The 9,806-nt window shown below is 38.6% G+C and overlaps 1 protein-coding gene across 1 annotated transcript in view; it reads right to left on the bottom strand.

The window, feature by feature from the left end:
• Nucleotides 1-5,228, bottom strand: part of LOC129739384 (protein retinal degeneration B) — a 134,698-nt gene extending 129,470 nt beyond the window's left edge. The window contains exon 1 of the mRNA XM_055730809.1: nt 5,213-5,228. The gene's annotated coding sequence lies outside the window, so the exon portion shown is untranslated. The remainder of the gene's footprint in view (nt 1-5,212) is intronic.
• Nucleotides 5,229-9,806: the final 4,578 nt, after the last annotated feature.

Here is a 9,806-nt window from a genome sequence, read left to right on the forward strand (position 1 = left end):
CAAGAAATAATTGCAAAAAAACATGGAATTTCATCACCTCATTGATCACAAACTAAAAGTATCCTATTTGGTAAAAAACTTCATTGGTATATCCATCCCTCGACAGTATATTTATTGAAATATTTGAAATTTCCATTTTTGCCTTGAACAATGGCCGCCATTACACTTTGCGCCAGGAAAACGAAACATGCCGTTTTTCGAAAAAATCACGAACTTTTACAAATATTTCGAGGCATGTGGTCATTTTAGCAGCTGAAATAACTATCCTGAAGCGGAAAATTTATTTGACGGCATGATTTTCATGAGTATGGATGAAAAAACTTCACAAGAAGAAAAGGACGTTTTGTTCCCAGTGTATCACCAGTGATCCACTTAACTTACATGAAAATTTATATATTTGAGTTGAAATCTAAGTAAACCATCATTTGATTCTGCTTGCATAAGCAACCTTGTGCACGTCAGTATTTTTATTTGAGGAAAATTCTAAAAACTTATCAATTTACTGAACAACAAATGACGACTTGATTTAAATTCGAAAAAAATCCGACTTTTTTGCAGCTTTTGATCTGCCTAGCAAAACCTAGCGAATCGATTTTCTTCAAATTTCGTGCAATGTTTCTTCACTCATATCTGCACAATCGGTGAGAAAATGGTGTTGATCCAAAGCGCCCAGTTCAATTGCGAGCTGTGCAAAGTTGTGGATCACCTGTGCTACCATGGGAAGGAAAGGGTTAAGGGCCTTTTGTACCTCGAACGTTAGAAGCCCAGCCTTAGTTTTGGCCTTCTGGACAAAACATCGGCTGAGGTGCAGCTTCTTAGCCACATCCCGAACGGAGGCGTTCGGGTTTCGGTTGAAAGGCCCCCTCTAACCACCTGATCACTCGCGACACCGTGGAATTCGCGATTCCCAACGTTTTTCCGATGGAAGGATGCGAGAGATTCTTGTTCTCGTGATGAATGCGCAAGATTCTGTCACGCACGAGCTGTTTCTTCGACTTCATAAACAACATGAAATCTACTGCGGGCATTGATAATGTGTCATTAAGAGTTTTCAAGGATTCCTTAACAATACTTGCAAATCCATTATTGGAAATTACAAACAGTAGTCTGCAATCAGGTACAATGCCAGACACATAGAAATTTTCAACTGTGGTCCCTGTTCAAAAACAGACCAACACACGAGAGTCAACTTTATTTAGACCTATTAACATGTTGGAGTTACAAGAGAAGGTGCTTGAGTTAGCAGTAAAACGGCAATTGCTACAGTTCATTGAATCGGAAAATATTTTGATTGAGGAACAATCCGGATTCAGGAAACATCATTCTACGGAAACGGCGGTTAATTCAATACTTCGAAAATGGAAAGATAATGTTGAAAATGGTTATTACACAGTTGCTGTTTTCCTTGATTTCAAGAGAGCGTTTGAAACGATTGATCGACTGAAATTGTTGGATGTGTTAGCAAGAATCGGCTTAAGTGGCATGGTCTTACACTGGTTTCAAAGTTACTTGGACAAGAGAATGCAACGGACAAAGTTTGGCTCGTCCTACTCTCAGTACAAAGAAAATAAGTTAGGTGTCCCTCAAGGAAGTGTCCTGGGGCCAATTCTATTTATTCTATACATCAACGACTTAAAAATGTGCCTACAACACGGTCACCTGAAACTGTTTGCTGATGATTCAGTATCTTATTGGACTGGTAAAAACTTAGAACTCATAATGCATGAGGCAAATGCTGATCTGGAAAACATTACTGAGTTTCTGAAACAAAGAAAATTATGTCTAAATCTCGATAAGACAAACTGGATGATAATAGGCAACCGCAAAATTGTGAGTTGCCCAAGTCTGCTAATTGGCGGATGTGTGATCGAAAGAGTACGTCAAATAAAGTATTTAGGAGTTCAAGTCGATGATAAGCTAAACTTTATAGAGCATGTGGATTATACAATCAAAAAAATCGCAAAAAAATATGGTATACTTTGTCGGATAAATAGGTATTTGACTTTCTGGTCAAAAATCATTTATGTGAAGTCAGTAATTATGCCACATTTTGATTACTGTTCTACAATACTACTTCAAGCCTCAGACACACAAATAAAGCGATTGCAGAAAATCCAAAATAAGATTATGAGAGTTGTGACACGTTGCAACCGGTACACGCCTAGTGCTCTTATGCTAGACATGCTTAAATGGCTGTCTGTGAAACAACGAATTGCTTATAATAGCCTAATGTTTGTTCATAAAATGAAAATTGGAATGTTACCTTCATATTTGGCTCGAGATCTACAAGTTGGAAACGATATTCACAGTTACAATACGAGAAGGGCATGCGATTTTAGACTTCCATTAGCTAAGAAAGAAATGACAAAACTATCTATATTCTACAACGGTTTAAAGATGTATAACAGCTTGCCGCAAAACATCAAAGATAACTTAAACATAAAAAGCTTCAAAAGAATGGCAATACTATATGTGAAGACAAATTATTGAGATATGTAAGAATCCCAAATGGGATGTTAATGTGATGGAAATATGATATCAGACATATGTATAATCTGTACAGTGATGGACATACGCGGGAGTTGATAAGACGACCAAGTAGTACAGAAAATGACAAAGAAACATGTAAACAAATATCCTAAGGATGAATTGTCCCTCCCACTTCAAATGATGCGTATGGGGTGGAGGGAGGACCCAAATGGGCCTCATGGGACCATCACAAAAAAAAACTCCATTTCGGAGAGTTCTGATCACAGGACTTTAAAACTGGCAGGATGTAAACAATGCACTATGAACTAAATCCACCCAATTTTTCATTAAATTCTACCCAACGGTTGAAAAGTTAGAGCAATTTCATAGTGTGGCAAATTCATCGTGCACAACCTTTATTACTATATTATATGTATTAGAAAACCAACTTTTTTCTCAAGTGAAAAAAAATTAATAACCGTGCATATTAATCAATTCGATCAATTCGATCAATTCGATAAATCAATTCGATCTGTAAAGTACACACTGCTACTGCTACATGATGTACACATTTTTTCGTAAGTTTCCATAAGTTCAAATATAAAATCGGAAAGGATATTAGGTATGTACAATCAAAAACAAAAATAAAAACATTCAGAGATGTAAATATACATACATCCGAATTCAAAAATAAATTTAGAATCATGGCAGAAATTTTATCAGAAACTCGCCAAACTTGGCCGCTACACTCGCTTGAAGGTCTTCAATACAAATCCTGAAATTTTGGGAATGACCCTCCCACTCCTTATCTCTGGACCCTCCCTCCTGTTTTCTAGATCTAGAATTACTCCTTGACCTGTCTGTTAGAAGACCCATACCAATTCTTAACTCATTTCTTCAATTTTGAAGGGTGTTTTATCAAAGCTGAAATTCGTATTAATTTGTTTATTGTTAGGATCGTTTGTTTATTGTTTTTAATGTTCCAACCAGGCTTGTAAGTGGTCACCATCGTTTGAATTTTTCCAGAGACAATCACTACACATCGTTCGTGACAATCGTGGAGAGCGCAATCGTTTGATCGGAGAGCAAAAAAATGTCAAATGAAATTTTGATCTTTGTTGTGGTTAGTCGTTTGACATTCATCCCTCTTGCGTAGATAATCGAGACAATCATTCCACATTGTTCGACCAACACATCCAAACATCACCCGGTGCTGCAGAGTGGCGATTTTTTTTTTCAACAGGAGGGAGTGAATAGAAAAGATTGCATTTGCTTATTGAGTCTGTGAGTTCTGCTGCGTGAAAAAGATAGGCGATGTCGTAAACTGTCGGGAATTATGGTCGTTTGACCATCAAATGATCCCTCTCGTGTACCAAGACACGAAATTTCGTTCGACAATCACACAAAGAAGAATGAATGTCGTTTCGTTTGATGGTAGTCGACTGTTCGGCAAGTTTTCGGTCGCATTCGTTTGGTGGCACGAACAATGAAACTGATAAAAGCAGGCTGTGCGACTGTCAGAGAAAATGTCGATGGTTTACAAGTCTGGTTCCAACTTCAAATGACAAAAGAAAGATTTCAATTTTTTTTCGGCCTTACGGCTTTTCGAAAAATTTAATGCTTTGAGAACATACTGACATATATCTTAACACTTATTTTAAAATTACTTTGTGGATCCATTATTTTAACATCACTGTGGTATTAAGTTTCTTTTTTGAACTGAAAATTTGGTTTGAAAAAAATCTAAATGGGGTATACACCTAACCACTAACAATTTTGTAAGCCAGATCGAGACTCGATATCATGATCAATATGATTAGTAGCGTAGAACTTGAGCCCATATTGGGGGTTTTGTTATGCTATTCTGAAGAATTAAAATCCATGCCATTTTAATATATTTGAAAAAAAAAACCATCATTTCAATGAAAGATAATTGTTCAAAGCAAATGCAGGACTGGGTTTTTTTTCAAGCTTTAAACCCCCTGGTTGTCAAATGCGGGGCGATGATACCATCCGTATGTATTCTCCCATTCTTAAAAGTTCTGCTATCGTATATCGCACCGACACGATAAGCTTTTCAGTCAGGTAATGAGATATTTTTAGCTCAATTCACCTTTGAGCAGACAAACGAACGAGTCCTTACTCGAGTGCTGTTGCTTCTTGTTGCGAAGGAAATATAAACCGAAACACCACCCGCAGCCAAACTCCCGGATTGTTGCGGAACGGAAAAGGAGACTAACTTCATAGGTTGAGGTAAGGGGGATGAGGGCGAGCTATCCTGGCAGTCGGTGGTTGTTCCAGAAATTTTATCAATGACGTCAGTGGGAAAAGTTCTTAGTGTAGCGAAAGCTCTCATCCTCATCATCTTTTGCCAAAGCATGAATTGGCACACGACTAGGTATTCCATATTCAAAAGGAAAGAAGCGGGAACATGAAAATGCTGAAGACGAAGGCCGGAGCCGGGGTGTTACTGCATGGTTCATTTGGTGCTATTTTGCCGTGCATTTACGATAGTTATCCTTCTATTTTGAAAATGGGTGGAAGGAATTCTGCGGTGGAGTACTTTGCCTTGAAAGTTTAGATACCATCAATCGATAATGATTATAGGTCAATATTCCAATTTGAAGTGTTCCAAACATCGAGAAAATAATTAGAGATTGTTCCATCACCAGGACTTTTCTTTACAATTGAAGTCTTTTATTTTTATTACAATCTAGAACAAAACGTAAAATTATTGACTTACCATTTAAATGAAGCTGGTCGTAAATGATTAAGACTGGTATAGAGACCTGTGAACGGGAAACAAAATAAAGTATTAGCATTCAAAAACTTTTTTAAATAAACAATATTTAAAAAATAAACATCAAACAGGATTCAAGTTCATTAAATATAAACTCTCATCAATGCGTATTCCACCTGCGTCATTTGTGCAGTGACCTTTCATGCTCACCAGAATCCAAACGAAGCGCTGATTCAATTATAAATAAATTATGCCATCCGAACAACGCTCTGATTGGCCCCGATTTCATCCTGCTCCGGGAAAGTCCAGAGTATTGATTTATCTCGACGTAGCATCAGCGTTATGCAAATATAACGAGAGGGAAAAAATAGTGACGTCATTGATCCTCGGTGGAGTGACGAACAACAATCGAGTGCTGCGTTCGATGGATGGCTTCATGAGAGTGCAGGCGGGCAACATTCGGAAGCACTTTCTGCATGGTATGGATACAACAATACAAACCAGTTGAGATGGAGAAAATGACTTGACCATCTTGAATTGTTTAGGTTTTAAATAAAACTTAAAAAAGTAAATTGCATTAAAAACAGTGAAAAAGCTACACTCATATGCCGAAAATGCGCTGAAAAGTGCCTGTGCCATTGGATTGAAAATGCACTACTGGCATAAAGACACGAGCTCCCAAGTAAAAATGATGTATGACCACTATTTTCAAGCGAAACAAAAAAAAAACATTTCATGGGATTTTCATCCCTTTGGATAATTTACCCCGAAAAAATATAGTGAGAATCGAATTCCCTGCAACATCTCATCTCGGCTTGTCAGTCCGATATCTTACGCAGTGCACCATCTGAGTCGATAAGCAAACAAAAGTTTATTGTCATAGCGTTTCTGCCATCGCCGATTACTAAAAAAACGCACTGTATTGGTCGTTTGGGTACGAGAAATGTTCTAATGATCGTTTGAGACCCCTCCCTTACTTCCATGGGGGAAAAGGAGAGGGGGAGGGGTTTCCATACAATTTTTTGTATAACTGGAGAATAAATCAAGCACATGAAACCAATATTAGCATGGGATGGTATTAGGGTACGATAAATGATTTCTGACTCTTTAGTATCCCTCTTTTTTCCAGTGGGAAGATAGGAAGAGAGAGGGGGTTATTGTACAATTTTTAACATTCATCGAAAAGTATTTAAATGTAATCGAATTTCACATAATAAATGATAGCACGAGAGGTGTGGGAGGGGCCTAATACAATTTTGTTGGCAAAACTTAAAAATTAATCAAGTAAATGAAATCAAATATGGCATGTTTGGGTACGTGATATGTTTCTAAGATTGTTGTAAAACCTTCCGCCTTGCAGAAAAGAGAGGGAAGGAGGGGTTTCCAAATAATTTTTATGTATCACTTGAGAACTCATCATCCAATAAAACCAAGTTTAAAATGAGCGGGTTTTTGGGAACGAATAAAATGGTATAATTATATAAAAACGCCTGTCACCTTCAAGAAGTGCGGGTGGAAGGAGAAAAGGGCATTTTTAAGCATTAATCGAGCACTTATAAATAAAAGGAACCATCTTGGGATTTTAAACCAATTGGTTTATTCATCCCCAAGGTACCAACTTTTATGAGAGAGGTTATATTCATACAAATAAATTGAGAGCTTCCGTTTTTTTTCAGGGCAAAGTAGGGAAGGAGACAAGTTTATTTCATATTTTTATCAAATAAATGGAGCCAAATGCGATCAGTGACGTTATTTAGATATTAATAAAGTGTGTATCGGTCCTCCCCACTTTGGAAGAATGGAAGGTGGAAAACCCATACCAATAAAACATACACTTTGGAATAATCATGGAACTGATGAAACTTAAAATTTTATTTATTTTTGCAAGGTGTAGCAAAGCACACCGGGTCAACTAGTCTATCTACACTCAGATAAATACTCTTATGTAGGCTATAAGATTCTCTTATGAAGTGGCGCCGTAAGAAAAATCATTGAAATTCATAAGATTGTTTTATGACGCCAATGAATTCTTCGAAAGAACACCTTCTTCAATGAGAGGTTGTTACTTTTCATAAGAGGATCTTATGGAAACAGGAAATCTCACGTATCACAATAAAAAATCAAGATTTTCGATGTTTTCATTTTATTTTTTGACTAATTTGTATGAAATAATATGTCATCATCCGCAACATATCAACCCTTGATTCCAACGGAGTTTTTTGCCGCATCGAGTCCTTTGAACTTGATCCTGTTATTATGCTGAAAAGTAAACAAAAAATGCAACTCAAACTCACCATTAAATAGATCACAATTACATTTCACTTAAAGAAAACATTAACTTCACGGGAGCTTGTGATATAGCTCAGTTGGCAAGTCAGTTGCTTTCTGAGCCGATGACCGTGAGTTTGAGCCCAAGAGTACACATCGTTCACTGTTGTACCGGATAAGTTTTTCAATGACTTATCCACCAACATTTCATCGTTGATATAAGTCGCGAATGACATAAAGATGTTAAAACGACTATAATCGAAACAAAAAAAAATTAACTTCACGGGGAGTGCTTCGTTGAAAAAACTGATGGAACGGATGAATAAGTTCATTATATTTTCATAAAGCCGATTCTTCTATTTTTTATAAGATGTTTTAATGAAAACTGAAAAAAAATACATAAGACTCTTATGAAACATAATTTTGCACTCTTAAAGCGGTTCATAAGACGCATCTAATGAAAGTTATAATCAGAATTTGCCTGAGTGTATAATATACACTGTATATATATAAAAATGAATGTTTGTCTGTCTGTTCCATATAGACTCGGAAAGTACTGAACCAATCATTGTGAAATTGGTATATATGGGTTTTGAGGCCGGAGACGGTTCCTAAAATGCTTTCTAACGGCTCCATCTTAATAGAAGGGGGGCTTCCTTACGAAATTAATAAAAATTCTAATTCTAACAATTTTCAGAAACAACTGAAACGATCAACGTGAAACTTGGTGTGTAGCCGTTTTCAAGACTGAGAATGGTTTTCAAAATTCTTTCAAACCCCCCCTAATCCAAAAAAGGCGGCCCCTATACAAAATTAACAAAAAAATTGACACAATTCGAACATTTTCGTAAACTACTGAACCGATCAACGTGAAATTTGATGTGAAGCCATTTTCAGGACCGGGAATGTTTTTTTATAATACTTTAAAAGTCTTCCAAATCCAAAGAAGGGGGGCTCCTATTATAACGAGAGGCCCGACACGCTGCCGGTTTTAAGTAGGTGGCTTAAGCGCCACTTCCGTTTGGAAGACCACCCCCTCTTTCTTATTTTGCCCAGCTGATGAGACTCGGTCGCGAGTTCCTTTTGATTCCCTATTTTGGGAAAGAAGCGGAAGGGACTCTAAAAAGGGATCCGTACTTCGACCCCTGAGGGCCGCCCCGAAGTCGAGACAAAACCCGGGAGAAATCCGTGGAAAAATGAGTTAGCTGTTCGTTACGAAAGCAAGCTAGGGGCGCTAATCATTGGACGAGAACAAACCCCCTTACCTGGATCAGAAAGGACAGAAATCGATTGGATTCGCGGCCAATCTCCGCAGCAAAAGAAACAGAAATAATTCTCGAACAACGAACAGCGTGTGACTCCCTTTCCAGCTACCCCAATCAGACCATCTTCGTTAAAGTGGTTAAAATATTCGCTTTCTGCTTACAATGGTTCGATTTATTGTTCTGCGTTTCGTGTGTGTCGTGTTGTTTTTACATTGTACTGTTAGGCCTAACAATTTTTCCCTCTTTTAAACTTCTACCTAGCAGTGCATTTCGGTGGAGACGCTTGGTTTCTCGCAAAAGAACTTAGAGAATTTGCGAAGAAAAATGATTTGATTTTTGCTCAATTTTCCGGTTTTTCCACCTCGTGGGTGGTGAAAAGGCTACTTTTGTCGGCTCGCCGGTCCGAAAAACTAGATTTTCCGGCCAGAAAATGCAAAAAACACTTTGTACATCCGGCCCAAAAGATACGGTGCAAGTCGGACTGCTAGCTGTTGGCGGGACTTGATGTAAGTCTCGTCGTGTTCGGTCGCTCCTTTGCGGCTACCTAACGGCTTCCCGGCTGATGTTCGCTGGTCGAGGCCTATGCAGGTAGCTAAGACGGGGCGATCAGAACCTTTTTTGTTCAACCGGTCACCGCATAGCAATTGCGCAGCTATGTAGCGTGACTGGTTGGGAAGAATGGAATCCGGTGATGGTTTGACTGTGGTGGGTTGTTCGGCGACTGCTGGTATGGCCATCAGCCGCTAACCAGCCTGCTGTCGGCCACTCGTGGCGTGGGTGGCTGTGGTGTCACGCTTCGAGGTGGCCGGCTGTATGGTTGGCCAAACTGGTGGGGGTTGATGTTGCGGGACCCCGCTGTGGCTCGCGACGGGCCCGCTGTCCGTCTTCTAGGGTGGATGCTACGATGAGTGTGCGTACCTGTGGCTGATGGTCGGGTTAAACGCATGTCGGGTCTAATTATTAAGCGGTTCTGGTTGCTAATTTGACCCATTTGGGTCTCCACCTACCTATTACTCAAATGCACTACTTTATTGCACTGCACTATCCTAATCTTCCTTTACCTA

This window comes from Uranotaenia lowii, chromosome 1 (genome assembly GCF_029784155.1).
Source record: "Uranotaenia lowii strain MFRU-FL chromosome 1, ASM2978415v1, whole genome shotgun sequence".
Lineage (NCBI taxonomy): Eukaryota > Metazoa > Arthropoda > Insecta > Diptera > Culicidae > Uranotaenia > Uranotaenia lowii.